Raw genomic sequence first — 15,346 nt, forward strand, 5'->3', positions numbered from 1 at the left:
TGAAGGAGCAATTATATATGTATATAAAAAAAAAAAAAAAAAGAAAGAAAAGAATTGGAAAAGAAACGACGACACGATTTAACTGCGAATAATATCATCGAATGCTAAGAGTTGGAAGAGGCGAAAGGGAGGGAATGATAGGAAAATTATATAGCGCACCTGATGAAATCGTCGAAGGAAGTTCCGAGGTACAAAACTAGAGAATTCCGATGGAAACCAGCTGTCATAACCATGTGCTTCATGATTCCCGACAGACACGCTGCTAACAAAGAGAATTAATTATTTTCTTGAATTGAACACGATTGCTCGCGGCAACGTCCGCTACTTAATTTTCCTAGAATATCCTCTCTATTCAAAGAAATAGTCCTTAATTAAATTTCTAACGAACGTTAGCTTGATAAAAATTAACTAAATAATTCTGGATTAACAATCGAACGTTTCTAAAAATTATCGAACAACTCTGCAAATATTTCTTACAAATCTCAAAAAATTATTATTATTCCTAATTTGATTCGTATTGTTCCAAAACTTGACAAACTTGTAAATTTCGTTCCCATTTAATCTCTCCCCTATTTTAAAGTCTGTCCACAAGTTGTGTTAAAGTTCCATCGCGAAGTCATCGTCAGCCAGAATCGTTGATATCGAGTATTTATCGAAGCGTCGACCCTTCTGTATGCAATAACTATTACTATATATTATCATCGTGGTGAACTATCACGTACGACCGTGCACAACTATGGGACAGTGATCGTTCAAAACGGTTTTCGTAGTGACGAAAATGATGCATATGTATGTCCACGTTGCCAGTCCTCCTGACCGCTTACGTATCCACCATCTATCGATTCCCGGTCGAATCGCATTTCCGGTGATTCACGATGCCAACCTAACCGACGCATTTATACCCGACAGTAAAACCGAATGATGTGTGTCAAATATTAATATACCGTAGGAGAGAATCACGAGACTGGGATAGCACACCAGATTTCCGAATCTCGGTGTGCTTATCGATTATTCTGCTCGTTACCCGACACCTTTCCATCGCCTCTCTTCTCTTTTCCTTTCGCCTTGCGCGTCCATTAACGGTTTAGACAGGTTAAAAACGATCACATCAAAATAATCTCATCGCAAAAACTTCAATTTTCGAAACCGATTGATTCTCGGCCGAAAAAAAAAAAAAACGGTATTGAAAAAGCCGTTCAATCGAGTTAAGAAGCTAGGAAAACTATCTAGGCTGATGACGATCGGATTCGTTCGGGCGAAAATAACTTTATAACTCTTTAAACGTTGACCTGAATTTTGTTTGCTTTCACCATTGAAAATCTGCAAGCGCAAACACTGGAAAACACGCGAGTATGCATTTCACCCCATTTACGTCTCCGTTTACATTTCGAGCCGGTCGATAACGTTTACTAATCATTGGAAAACATTTTCTCTATCAATAGAGGAAGAGTCGGAAGAGTCGGAATAATTTTTCTCGGGGGGAAAAGAAAGATCGCGAGGCGGGTTTGAAACGCGGGATTACGGGGGGATCGGTTACAAATTCGGGTGGTGAACGATAGCGGTGGCGGGCTTTAGAAATTCCCAGGGTGGTTGCAGGCGGCAAAGAGGGTGGTGGGGTTTACCTCGATAAATCACACGGTGCGCCCGACAAAAGGGGCCCGACGAAAGGGCCGTCGCCATAAACGTATAAAGTAATTACGCGTTGCATCCGCGATATAGCGGCGTCGTCGGCAACCCATTCACCGGGATCCGCCTGTGTCCTCCCTATGGCGGTCCAAAGCCGGTTCCTGTACCATGAAATAGCAGGCCGGGGTAAGCTATGCGCGATTTTCGAAGCTTTCGTCGCGCGCTACCGCGACGAGGATTATATTTCGGGGGCGCGCATTATCGGGACACGTACTCGATAGAGCACCTGTATGAGAGACGGCTGGTACACTGGCAGCCATGGATTTCATCGAGTTAAACCCTCTTTCGACCTCCCCCTCCCGATTCCATTCATATTCATATGCGAGCCCGATTCAAATGCGTATTACGTCTGTCAGAAGTGATGGGTCGGCGATCGTTCGAGGAAAAGCAGCTTTTCCAATGGAAAAAAAAAGAAAAAAAAGGCGCCATCCAAGTTCCGCTCGAAGGAAAATCGAGAAATTTGGAATTGTTTCGTTAACGGAGTTAAATATACGTATCTTTTTCGAAAGAATATCGTGACAAAGATAATTTTGTTTGCAACGATGCATTTATTTCTAAAGTATGCAAACAAAATTTGCAAGGATTTGCAAGTTGCACAGGCCGATGTTACATAATTATCAAAGTTAGGACTCGTTCGAGGCAAATGGCATTCTTTGAAACGCTCGCAAAAGTTTTTATATTCTTTCCTGCTCGTCGACGATTCAAAAGTGGAAGAAAGAATTTGGAAGAAAAAGTAAGGACACTTTGTATTCCATTTATATACATTTTCCTAATGCGACAGCGGTAATGCATCCGAGTTGTCATAGTTGCCTTTATAATCCTTTTATCTTTGCCTCGAATTTTTGCTCCCATAAATCCAGTTTTTAAACACCCCAAGAAATCTAGAGATCGTAATCATGAGTAATATTCACTAAACTGTATCACGGAGGAGGAAAAAGCGGGGGGTTGTACCCTTCGAGTAGCTTTCGCGTTAATTAGAGTATTATATCAACGCGATACAAAGTGATTACGATTCGTGTTCATCTACTTTAATACTTTCTCGACACAATCATCGTATTATCGGTTTCGTGGGTATAAATGTGTGAACAGTTCGTGCCCTATAAAGACAAAGATTAACGAGCAAGACCTAAAAACGAGACCTAAAAAGGACGAGACCTAATAGATAAGATTAGGTAGGTCAGCGAAAATGCTGTTTCCATCGCAGCCTGTTAAATCGAGCGTAGAAATAAGAATACCTACATGCTCGACAGGAATCCAAATGGGGCCTGGTTGCTCGCAAAACGATGTATTATGTATACGGAATAAATGGAATAGAGAGCAGCTCGAGCTTGGGTCCTTCGGAACCAATAGGGCGAGCTAACGGTCCTGCCATCGAACATATTGCCATGGTCACGTGTACGCGTCCCCTCTGCCCCATATCCTGCCATCCTAGGATAAGTTTTCGGACGGAAGGAGTAGCGATGTGGATAAATTCCCCGATCTTCCGACTCTAACTTCCACGCAACGGCGAAACTGCGGATATAAGCACGACGAGGAGAAAGTCCACGCATAATGGTTAACATGGAACCACCGAGGGTTGTATCCGTTGGAATTTATCCCGATATCGTTTTTCCATTTTTCCTCTAAAAGTCTTCGCACTTCGCTCTAGCGCCCCGATATAAACGAAACTTTCGCTTTATGCGAACCGATGTGACCGGACTATATATATATATATATATCTATATCTTTCCATACGTTCGTAACGTGAATTCTTATTCGAGTAATTCGATTATAATTATTTTGAAATCGTTTTGAAATTATCAATCCCTTCTAAATAATTAATCACTTATAATTTTTCTTCGCGAATGATATAATAGGTCAATATCGTTTCAAACGTAAAGAATAACAAGAGTAAATGGAATAAATTTAATCAAGTTGAAAACGTATCTTTGCCAAAGATAGGAGTACAAAAGATACAGTTGGAAAAGTAGAAGTAGGGTATAAAGTTATTATCAAGCGCATCTTGAACTTGAGTTGACTACCCTTCGAGTACGTCCCTCGGATATCGATTGTGTAAAAAAGTTTCTCTCCGAATCTATCGAATTTGAGGAAAGAGCGAGGCAACGGAGGGGAATGGAGAAGAGGCGGGATTAGCAAAAGAAAAGGGATTAAAAAGAAAGGTATCACCGAGGTCACGAAATTTCTTCAGCGCCTCGTTCGTTCCTATTTCTTTGTCCCCCCTCCGCAAAGTTTCCTACCTCAAGCCTTCTCTCCTGCACGGAATCCTTCCGTAAAAGTCACCTTGCTTTTCTATTGTTCCAATCTTTCGCGAACTTATTTCTCTCTCGTTTTTCTTACCGTTCTCCCGAACCCTTAACGTACACTTTCGTTTCTCTAGTTACTTTTACTTGGACCCTTCTTCGGCTGTTTGCATTGCACCAGTAGCAGTGGCGGTAGCAGTAGCAGCTGGCGGCGGCTGCGCGTTCCCGAACTTCGAAACTCTAACGAAATCTCGGGCAAGGTGAATATTTTATGCGTAAATCAAATCCTGGCAAATATACGCGAGAGAAAGAGAGAAAGAGAGAGAGGATCGGTGGCAAGGAGCGAGTAAATTGAATAAAAGCGTTACCCGAGAGTACAACCTTGTGCTTCGACTTTCTTCCCTTTTTATATATATATATATATATATGTATTTCGTTCCTTTCCATTTCGCTCTTTTCTACGATATTTTCACAGTTTCGTTGAATATATTCGCTGGGATATTTATAGGTTAGAATCGTTGGAATTCGAGAATGTTTCGGATGGAGGATCTTAGTCACTCGGCAACACATGATTACAGTTGTTATTTACTTGTTTTTCGACCGTTAACTGTGTATAACAGGCACCGCGTTACATCTCCGGGAGACACGACACGTAGAAAAAGAGAGATATTATTTTTTTCCTGTCGCTTGGGAAAAATGCCAACGCCCTCTCACCCAGATACGATTGTGACCCAAAAAGGCACGCATTAAATTAATAAATTATACCGGTCCCTCTCTCTCGGTTGGCTCCCGTCCGAATTGCTTGGACTTTCGTGATCCTGACATTTACTTCTCGCCGATGTCACGTATGCTTCGGCTACGGGAAACTACGAGAATTCCCCCGTAGATACGAAAGATAATTTGAACGTTTTATTATCCGAAAGAACGTACCGCGGTAAATTCTCCATCGTCCATTTATCCGGACAGGATCCATATTCTCCGTGAGATATGGTATCTCGATATCATCGTAATCCTCGATTTCTCTTATCCCAAACAAATTCTGGAAACTGATTATGAAAGGTAATATTCGCTCGGGTAGGGGGGGGGGCGGTTTTCTTTCCCTCCCCGACGCCATCTTTTTCTTTTCCTTTCTTTTCTGTTTTTAATTCGAGCTCGCCTATTCGACTCTTTATTTACCCATCGACGAATCGAGGAACGAAATGTATCTTGTCTCGGCCGAAACCTCGTGTAAACGTATGAATATTTGGCAATGTCGTTAAAACGAGCGGGGCCCCATTCGTGATCACGTAGGCGCGCGTGCACGCTTGCCGGAACCGAAAATGTCGGAGCCGGAATGAAAATTAGATACATGAAAAACCCGGTTGCCGTGCAAACCGCTGCGTTAAAATATCACAATGGCGCGGCAGGTGCATTTACCAGGTTTCACCAGAGGCTTTGACGACAGTCACCAGATAGCTCTTTCATCCGGTAATTAGCCGGAGAGCCCGAGGAGTTATCACCTGGTGCGATCGTGACTATGCGCGCGCCAGCGTCGTCTATTCGAGCACTCCATTCCGAGTCGAGCACGCCCGTTACCCCAACCGCACTGCTTCTCCTCTGTTTAATTAATTAACACCGTGCCGAATAATAATTATCGAAATGAAAGATGGTATCGGTCCGCTTATTTATCGGTGCACCCCGATATCGTAGTTATATCGTATCACACGCTCACCCTCGACGCCGTTAACCGCGTCGAGCTCTCTCTCTCCTCTGTTGCTAGCTACCTACGAACGCGGAAGCGGCCGATAAACTCTATCTAAACGCGGCTGTCCTAATTGATTCATAAATTAATTTACCGACCCGGTCACACGCGCATTATTATTAGACGTTTTGAACGACCACGCTTCCCTTCTACTCCGTGTTTTCGTCCCTTACAGGAGTGACAAAGTTCCTGAAGATATTTCCAGAGTTAGGACACATTCATAGACTTCTACCTTGCGTCTCTCTGCTTTCGTTCTAACTTCATCTCCCTTAATGCCTTTTTTTCCCTCGGTCTTGTTGCTTGGTCGTTGTATTATTCAGATTCTTTCTCGCCAAAAAAGCCCCGCGTTTCCTCCTCCAAGACGAAAGTAAGATCAAGTATCACACCATTTGCAACTTTATGTATGTGAACGGAATACTCGACGATGTTGTATATATTTTTGTATCATTATTGCAATTGTATTTAGAGGAATTTAAAAATATTTTTCCAGGAATTAAACTTTATCGAAATTTTTTAAAATGCTACAATTCAAAAAATAATGACTCTTGCAAATGAACCATCATTAAAAGCGCGGAAACTTGTTCTTTAAAACGCTTTTTTGCTTATCTTGATACGACTTCCTGATCCTGAGATATTGTCGTATAAAGAAAAGGATACTTTTTAGTCTTTTACCATTTTCATCCTTCTCGCTTCTTCACACTGACTTATTCGAACGAATCTCTATTAAATTTTCTTATTAAAATTAGGAAAAATTTAAGCCGTTATAACTTTGAAGATTGTGACTTCCGGTCGATGAATAAATGATCATTAGAAGCTTAAAATGCTTTTTCATTTATATCTATATAATTTCTGATTCTCGAGATATCATCGTGCAAAGAAAACAGTGATTTTCAATCGCTTATTAGCGTTCTTGTCGCTTACATTGACCTAAAACCTTAAATTCTAGACAACTGACAAACGCAATTCTTGGAAAAACGATTTTTAAATGCTGTGGAAACTTTTTAACACTCATATCTCTATAACCGATCCAGATATCGGGATGAATCAAAAAGCGATTTCAATGGTATGCTTTCCTACATATATATATATATTTACCCTGACTGTTCTCTGATACTAAAGTCTTTCTCTCGCGCTTTTCACGCAAAAAGTCAAAGTTCCATTGTGAATTTAAGCGATAGCTGCTAATAAAGGCTTTACTCGTTCTTTGTATTCTTATAAGAGTCGTATAGGATCGATTAGATCGATCCAGGTTTGATTTACAAAAAAAATAGAGTTTTTCATGGTTCGATGATGGACGATATAGAATGGACAGTGCGTTTTATATTTCTCGATATTAAACCAAGGTAACGGGATTACAGCGATCGGTGGCGTGCAACGATCTGCTTGGTGCCGGAACTCCCGATAATTATGTGCCAATTAAATTTAACGACTATCCATTATTCTGGTCTGCGAACACGCGTACAGGCTCCCTACTTTTATCTTCCTCTTTCTACCAATCCCGACACCCCTTACACCATTTACTCTGTCCCCCATCCCCGTTGCTAGTCTGGGATCGAGCGTTGCACACTGGCAACAACTAGCCAGGTCGAAATCCAATTACCTTTTAATATTGTCCGAATGGGCTTGAAATCGAATTGCCTTTTGCAAAACTCCACATGGTCTGGTTGAAAAACTGCGCAGGATTCCTGCCAGCAAATAAATGTTCCTTCGGTCTATACTTTCTTTCTCACATACATCGAAACGTTCTTGAGCAGCATCGCGTCCTCTCTTTTCTTTCCACGTTTCTTCCCCATCCCAGCACGATTCTATAGGGTAAAATGTCGCTCGACACTTCCAATGGAATTGGAACGCGGATCGAGATTATGGTTTTACACGATTAGACTTAAATGCACGTAAGTGATATAGAGCAGAAGACACGTACGTAGGATGTACGATTTTCTCTGAATCGTGTCTGGTTTCCAATTAAACAATCGAATGTAGTTGGTATTTTTAATCATTGTTAATTCTGTTGTAATTTTTCATTTTCTTTAAGTCGAAAAAAAAGTCGAAGAAAAATTTTTACTCGATCTATAATGATTATAATTATTTTCATGTATAAACGTTCTTTAATAGATATGTAAATTTCAATATTCGAAGAATTTTCGTCGAATTAAAAATTCTTTTTTTTTTTTTTTTTTTTTTTTTCATTGTCCACTCGCGTAATTGTTTTACCTAAAGCGTAGTAAATGAGCAGAGTATTTTCCGTTTTTTCGGTCGGTTCTTATTAAGAATTCAAGCTCTTTGACCGCAGATTTTCCCCCCTTGCTGGATCGTAAACAGCGATCGTTTTCCAAACCCATTAAAAGCGTGATAACAACCTATCGCTGCCCACGAAACTTAATTAGCGAGCTCGGTTGAAAAAAAAAAAAAAAAAAAAATTCTAGTATCAATATTTATCGCGCAAATAGGCAGGAATAAATTGTGCCCGTTTGCACATGCTCATCGATTCATGGATTTCACTCGATAATTAACGTTATCCCGAACGATAAGAATATTTTCCATCGTAATTAAAAGATATTCCCGTCGCAACACCGTTCCATTGGAAAAAATTCTTAAAATAAATTTCGATTTGATCCGATGAAATACAAACGATCCGTACCATTCGCTAATCAAATACCGGCCATTTTTCAGTAACGCCTTCCTGGTCTAGAAACTGGTATTCCGTAAGGGAGACCTTTACGCGCGCTGCATAAAAATCATTGGGCTTCGTATCCATTCTTCAAAAATATTTAAATTCCACAACGAAGCGAAACGTGCCTTTCCTTCGGTTTCTATATCAATTTTCTATACATTCGTACGCGTTCCCACCAATTCCTTTATATAATAAACGGATGGTTTATTGATCGAAGCAAATCCGTTCTTGTAAAACTGTAAAGGAAATATAAACGGAATATTAATTTTTCCCTACATTTGATTATCTAGAAAAATATATATTTTTCTTTGTTCTACGAAAAGGATCACACGATATAATTAAAACCTGTATCGTTTATAATTAATTTTTGCATTATAATTGCAAATTAGTATCACAATTTTGGTAAAGGAGAGTAAAAAAAAACGTTCACAGAACACGAACATGCTTTACCATCGTGTAAACACTCCATTGACGTTCTATGTATAGCTCAAAGAACAATCTCCTACCGAAATGTTATCAACGAATGTGATCAACGAATCAGAATAGCCGATTAGTAAACATTTACATATAAATGAGATGCTCCTTCTTGATTAACCAGGGATTTTCATCATGCGACACTTGCTCACAAGGGAACATCGATATCCCACAAATTCTAATTTATCATCATTAAACTTGCAGATTTGTAAGAAACCAACACCAAATAAATTTTTACGCTCGGTTGGACAATTGTTCGGATTAAAAGCATCACTCTAAAAGTTGGCTCGCTTTTCCTTTCACAATTCTTTCACATTTATTTACTATACAGTTTTCAAACTGAGGGATACTTTTCTTTCTGAAAAAACTGACTTATATATTTTATATCATAGTGAAAGACAAAATTAGCCTGACATTTTTACTTCAAATACTTTACAAACCTGCAAGATTTTAAACAAATAAGAATCTTTACAGTGTTAAAAATTCCCCTTGTTAGTTTTTTTCTCCTTTTTTTATCGGTAACAACAACATGCTGTCTGGAATAAAAGATTGTCCAAAAAAAAAAAAAAAAAAAAAAAAATGAAAGAAATCTTACCGTATATTTGGTACACCGTTAATAACGCTGCCGGATCTTTCCGTTGGCGAATAAGATTGCTCGTGGCAGGAGACAAGCTTGACATTGTAACTTCTAACATCAAGTTTGGGATTCGGGTTGTCGGAGAAAGGGGGTGCAGGTTGTCGGGGTTGCGGGTACAAGGAAGGAGTCGATAGGGTGAGCACCAACACAGAGTGACCACTAAACACCTAACAACCAACAATAGCAGCCAACATCGAACACCGATAAACCAACGAAACTAAACCAACCACAAGTCACATTGTAACGGAACTCAGCGAATATATATATATATATATATCATATATAGATATAGAATATAGAATATATACATAATATGTTGATTGGTGTATTTATACGTACGTGTGCGCGAAGAATGCCACTGCTTCCACGTGTAAAATTTATCTCGCGAATCGTATCCCGATTCGCGGTATCGCAAAACGGACGATCTGCCAATCTTTCTTTTAAACAAACAAAAAAGAAAAAAAAGAAGAAAATGAAGAACAAATAGCCGGGATAACACGTATGTATGAACCACCACCGGTCAGGGAGGATAACTTTAAAAAAAAAAAAAAAAAAGTTAAACAACTGTGAAATTGTTCGATTTAATTAAAGCTCTATTTGCACGAAAACTGAAATTCGACGGGGGCGGCGGTTTAATCAAGGGGAATGAATATACCGCGAACGAAAATTTGTTTTCATACGAGGCATGTAGTTGTCAGGTAATGGAAGAATAGGGTAATTATAAACCGAGCTATGAAAGCTTCGTAACGATACGAACAACATTTTACTCGATAGTTAATTTAATGGTCGTGTCTCGGGTCCCGATCGCAGCGCACTCTCTTCGCCACACGTGCGTCGTACACGCACAGCGAGGGCGTAAATCATTTTGTCTGTTGGTTCTCGTGACACCGAGTTTCTCGTTAAAAAAAAACACTGAGGAAACACTAACTGTGAGGCAACGACAACGTAAAAAAGTGAAACACGTTAAAACTTAATAAGGATGGCATATCTTTCAGAGACACCGAGTAGGGGTATGGTGACGTACCACATCGAGTACATTGAGAACGTGGTTCGCGCGGACGACTCTAGTAGTGGTAGTTGTTGTTACATTGTGTGTTGTGGTCGTGGCAAGAAGAAGAAGAGATGGAGGAGGTGTGCGGCGCCCCCGGCCAGCCGGTCGCCCGTCACACCCTGAAACAGAATAATATTGTCACTTCCGTGCTGAATCACGTCATCCCTATCGACTATCTTGTCTCGCCATTATCTAAATTCATTTCAGAATACACGTTTGATTATCTCTTTAACGTTCAATGTATAATATATATATATATATATATATATATATATTTGGAGGAGGTATAGGGTAAAGCCTATACGAAATTGGTCAAATAATTACTATTTTTCAATTAATTTGGCGATGATGAGTGTGCAATGTTTAACTTAATGAATTAACTTTGAAAAAAAATCTTCCCTTCTTCGACGATTTAAAATAATTTTCTTTTTTTTAAACAAAAAGTTTTTCGCATTTTCATGATTACACGAGTACCATCTAAGACTCGTACCGCTGTTCAATGTTCTTTTTGCGCCCTTACTTTTTGTCAGTACGAAGAATATTTTAGGTACCCAAGCTTTACCCTACTTTCCTCCGGTACAAAATATTATTCGTGCTCTCTCTCTCTCTCTCTCTCTCTCTCTCTCTCTCTCTCTCTCTCTCGGCCCCGTATTTTCAGCCCCGACTTTCTCGGTAATTAATCACGGAGTAATCAACGATATGCAAATTTCCCGCTTAATGACGTTCCTCACCACCAATTCAAGCATACGTTTCATTTACATTTCGGATAAACGTTTTCATAATGGTATAATGAGTCTTCGATACGAAGATGCGAAGCGAAACGAAACGAAACGTACCTGTTCAACAAATGACCCTTTATTCCATCTCTGGCACGATCAATCGTATCGGTTTGAAAATGGCTAAGAGACGAAACGTTACTTGCTTCGAATCCTCCCTCCCTTCCTCCCTCCCCATCGGATAATCATCGAGCCATAATTGATAATGACCGGTGAACGATTGAAACAATCCAGGGAGGGGCGAAATGGATTTAAAAAAAGAAAAAGAAAAAACGATAATAAAACGCAATATTCGAACGTTCGATTTCCGAGTGATTCGTCCGGATCCTTGAAAATACTACGACAAGTCGAATTCACTTGTGCCGGCTGGTTTGTTCGCAGAAAGTATTGGCGCGAAGTCGCGCTGCTCAACGGAAGGACGAGGCCGAAAAAAGGGAGGAGGAGGAGGAGGAGGAGGAGAGGGTAAAGCTTTATATCGGAGGAAAAGGGGATTTCGGATTTGCCGGACCGTGTCCACCCATTGCATCGTTTACGTCCAATACAAACGAACGGACGAATGAACGGGACTAGAGAGAAAGACGGGCAGAGGATCGGTGCAGAGGGGGGAGGTCGGGCACGAGAGGGGGATGGGGGAGCAAGAGAGCGATGACGATGGAAGGAGGCGGGGTGATAGAGGGGGGAGAGGCTGCTGAGAAACGGGAGCAGCGACCGGGATTTTAACGTCGAGCACACTCGTTTCGAGTCGATAGGTCCACTTCGGCTGGCTTGGGAACCAGTCGACATGGTCCAGCAACTTCCTCTCCCACCTCAAACCCATCCTGCCTCCCTACCGTTGCTCTTATACCCTTCGGTCCGAGACATCATCTCCGTATCCGGAAACAGGGCACCGTCGTTGCAACTTTTCATCTATTTCTCTCTCTCTCTCTCTCTCTCACTAATAAAAAAGAGACACGGATCTAACCGGTTTTGGAGTCACGTGCAAAATACGGAGAAAATACGTGGAATGTATCGTAATTAACGTAATTGGATCATTTCCATCGAACCGGCCGAGTGAATTCGTAATTCGAGGAAAAGTGGCGGTGTTTATACGAGAGGAGTGGCGATAATGGGAGGAGGGGATTATTAAGGTGGTTGAAGAAAAAAAAAGGCGTGGGACGCGAGAAAGTATTATTCCGTTAAATAAGCGACTGGAGGAACGAGGGAAGAAAGAGAAACGAGGCGTGTGACGTAAAAGAGTAACTCGTGGGAATTCTGCCATATGACCTGTCCTACTAAGTGGAAAACGCGAGGTTTGCTTAACCCTAAGAGGCTCCAGTTTACGAGAACCGTATACAATTCCCTAAACTTTCATCAAAACGTAGCCATATGACGAATGGGGGGAAATAAGGTCGAAAGCGTCTATTTATACCTCTCGAAAATATGGCGAGAGAACAAGGATGGTAAAAAAAAGAAAAAAGAAAAAAAACCCTGCGTGAAACCTCGTCGACGGCGACGAGTAAATATATTTTACGAGCTGGGGGAGGAGAAAAAAAAAAAAAAATAAAAAAAATAAAAATAACGCGCGTGTATGGGAAATAATTCGTTCGAGCAATCAAATTCGTAGATGGAATAAATTTTTTATCTCAATGTTAACGGCCGGTATTTTAATAAAGATCGAATTACTAACGGATCAACAATTTACCGTGTCCGCCATTGGGAAATGAATATTACCAATGTAAAAAAGAATATATATATATATATAGGTGAATACATTGAAAATGGCGTTACAAGCAATCCGAGCGAATAATTAAATATGCGGCTCGAATACTTTTGGGTGAAACAAATCAGTGGAATTCCAATGGAGAATAAAACGCATTTTAGTATTGGAAAGGTTGGAAAATGGGAATGGATCGTCCCGATGGACGGGAACGCTTTTTATTCCGCCTCGCGAGCCAGACGCGGTGAAATTTTATTTAATGGTTCTCATATGTTGAAAACGCGCGCGCCAGTTCCTTTTTTTGAAACAATGGGGCCCGATGTAATCGAGGAAAATCCTCGCCCGCTCGCGCCGGGTTTCCGGTATTATTAAAATCATTATTTCCGCCTCTTGGTATTCGCACGGAAATAAATAGGGTGCGTGCCGCGAGAGGGGTTGGGGAGGGGAGAGAAGGATCTCGTATTACTTTCGAGAGACGTGGAAAATGGACTCGCGCTTATATACACACTTCGGATCGCGAACGCGTGGAAACGGGAATAGGCGGAAATATTACGTTCAAAGTGAGAGAAGGGGAAAGAAGGATAGCGAGGGAAGGGATCGGTAAGAGAAAGACAAACGTTGCGAACTTTGTAACGAAACCATTCACTCGAGAACTTTTCACAACTGTCACCGTTTCTCCCGCGGTAATACTTATACAACCTTATATACATCGTTCTTCGAATTTAACGCGACGCTGTAAGCGCCGATATAAAATATAAAGAAGATGGCCACCTAAAAAACTCCGCGTTCTGGGATGGAGCGACATTTTTTTTCTTCTTCTTTTTTTTTTTTTTTTTTTTTTTTTTTGTAACGGTATCGCGAAAGGGAATGAAATATAAAGGGGGGGGGGGGAGTTTTATACGCATTCGTACGGCCGAAAATTGTTATCCCTCGCTTTTTAAAGGGGATACTTTTTTCCTTTTCTTCTTTTAACAGATTCTCTTTAAAGGATCGTTCATCGCGTATCACGATATCCACATATATATATATATATATACTTTTACGTTTATTTTTTCGCAAATTTCAATTCGATTCAAGAAATTTTACATTACGCGTTATTTAGCAATCGATCGTTCGAACAAGTGACGCGTTTATTTCTAAACGTTGTTTCCGATCCGATTAAAATTTTCGCATTAATATTATACATGTATGGAAAGATGGGATAAATAATTCACGGTATACGATATAACCGAGTTAATTAAACGTGATATTTGCCTGGCACGAATATATCAATATTCATAGATTTAACGAATAATCGTAACCAAAGCGGGAGGAGGTGGGAGGAGACAAAGATTTCACAGACAAATTCGTGAAATTGAACCGCATATAATAATCAATTGGCAATGACTGTCGGCTATTAAACATATTCAATGAAGTAGCGATTGACAAGGGACGTTCTCCCTTTCCTCGTGATCGACAGGAATTGTGCGCGGGCGCGAGGTTCGGCAAAATTAATCACTCCGCATCGTTTCCACGATTGATGGCCGCGCCCAAATCAAAAACCAAAGGCGTGAATATTCGGGGATCGACGGCCTGATTTCTATTTCACGGCTGCGTATTCCACGATCGCCGTTTCCGCGAAATAAATAACACGGGAGGGGGGAGGGATACATCATACGCGTCACACGCTGGCCGCTTTGGCCCCGTCGCGAATGGAAGCCGGAGGGGGGGGGGGGGGGGGGATCCACAGCGCCACCAAGATCCGCGGGATGGGTTGGGTTGACGCGGTAATACCGGTTATCATCGCGCTGATTGCACCCATACCCACGCCCTACTGCAACTATCTTCCGCTGGAACCCGCGCCTGACCCGATATATTTCCATCCGAGCTATTCATTACGTCTATCCACCGCTCCGATCGCTCCTTTCACGGATACATCGATGCGCGAAAATTGGCAACCGTATACGGATACCTTCGTATTCATTCCACTTTCGTTATTACGAATCTTCCCCCTTTTCTCCCCCCTGATATTCGTTCGTACACGTATACGATCGAATAGATTTCACGCACGATTTTTATCATCCCTGAGGATAATTCCGAACGATAATATCAACTGTTCGCGGAAACCAATATTTTTCCACCAAGCTTGCGCTCCAAAACCGAAACAACCGACCCTTGTACAATAATATAATAATAACGCGCTTCCAGGATCGTAGCTCGAAATAAGCTCAGGTAAATCCGATATCTGGGCGAACAAAAGTGAAAACGCTAACGGGCATCGGCAAGTAAAGTTGTGTAACGATATCGTATAAATAACCTCTTTGTGTATGTGCACGTGTGTGTGCGCTCCCGCCAATGTTAATGCGCCAATGGCCGAGAGAGTGCACGTAGCGTT

General features: G+C 41.0%; 1 protein-coding gene across 3 annotated transcripts in view; it reads right to left on the reverse strand.

The window, feature by feature from the left end:
- The window catches only part of LOC122715634 (CUGBP Elav-like family member 4), a 513,357-nt gene that overhangs the window by 365,587 nt on the left and 132,424 nt on the right, over positions 1–15,346 (reverse strand). For all 3 annotated transcript variants that reach the window (XM_043937961.1, XM_043937967.1, XM_043937962.1), the window contains exon 3: positions 10,474–10,619. The gene's annotated coding sequence lies outside the window, so the exon portion shown is untranslated. The remainder of the gene's footprint in view (positions 1–10,473; positions 10,620–15,346) is intronic.

The sequence above is a fragment of the Apis laboriosa genome, unplaced genomic scaffold (genome assembly GCF_014066325.1).
Source record: "Apis laboriosa isolate Shangri-la unplaced genomic scaffold, ASM1406632v1 scaffold39_cov144, whole genome shotgun sequence".
Classification (NCBI taxonomy): Eukaryota; Metazoa; Arthropoda; class Insecta; order Hymenoptera; family Apidae; genus Apis; species Apis laboriosa.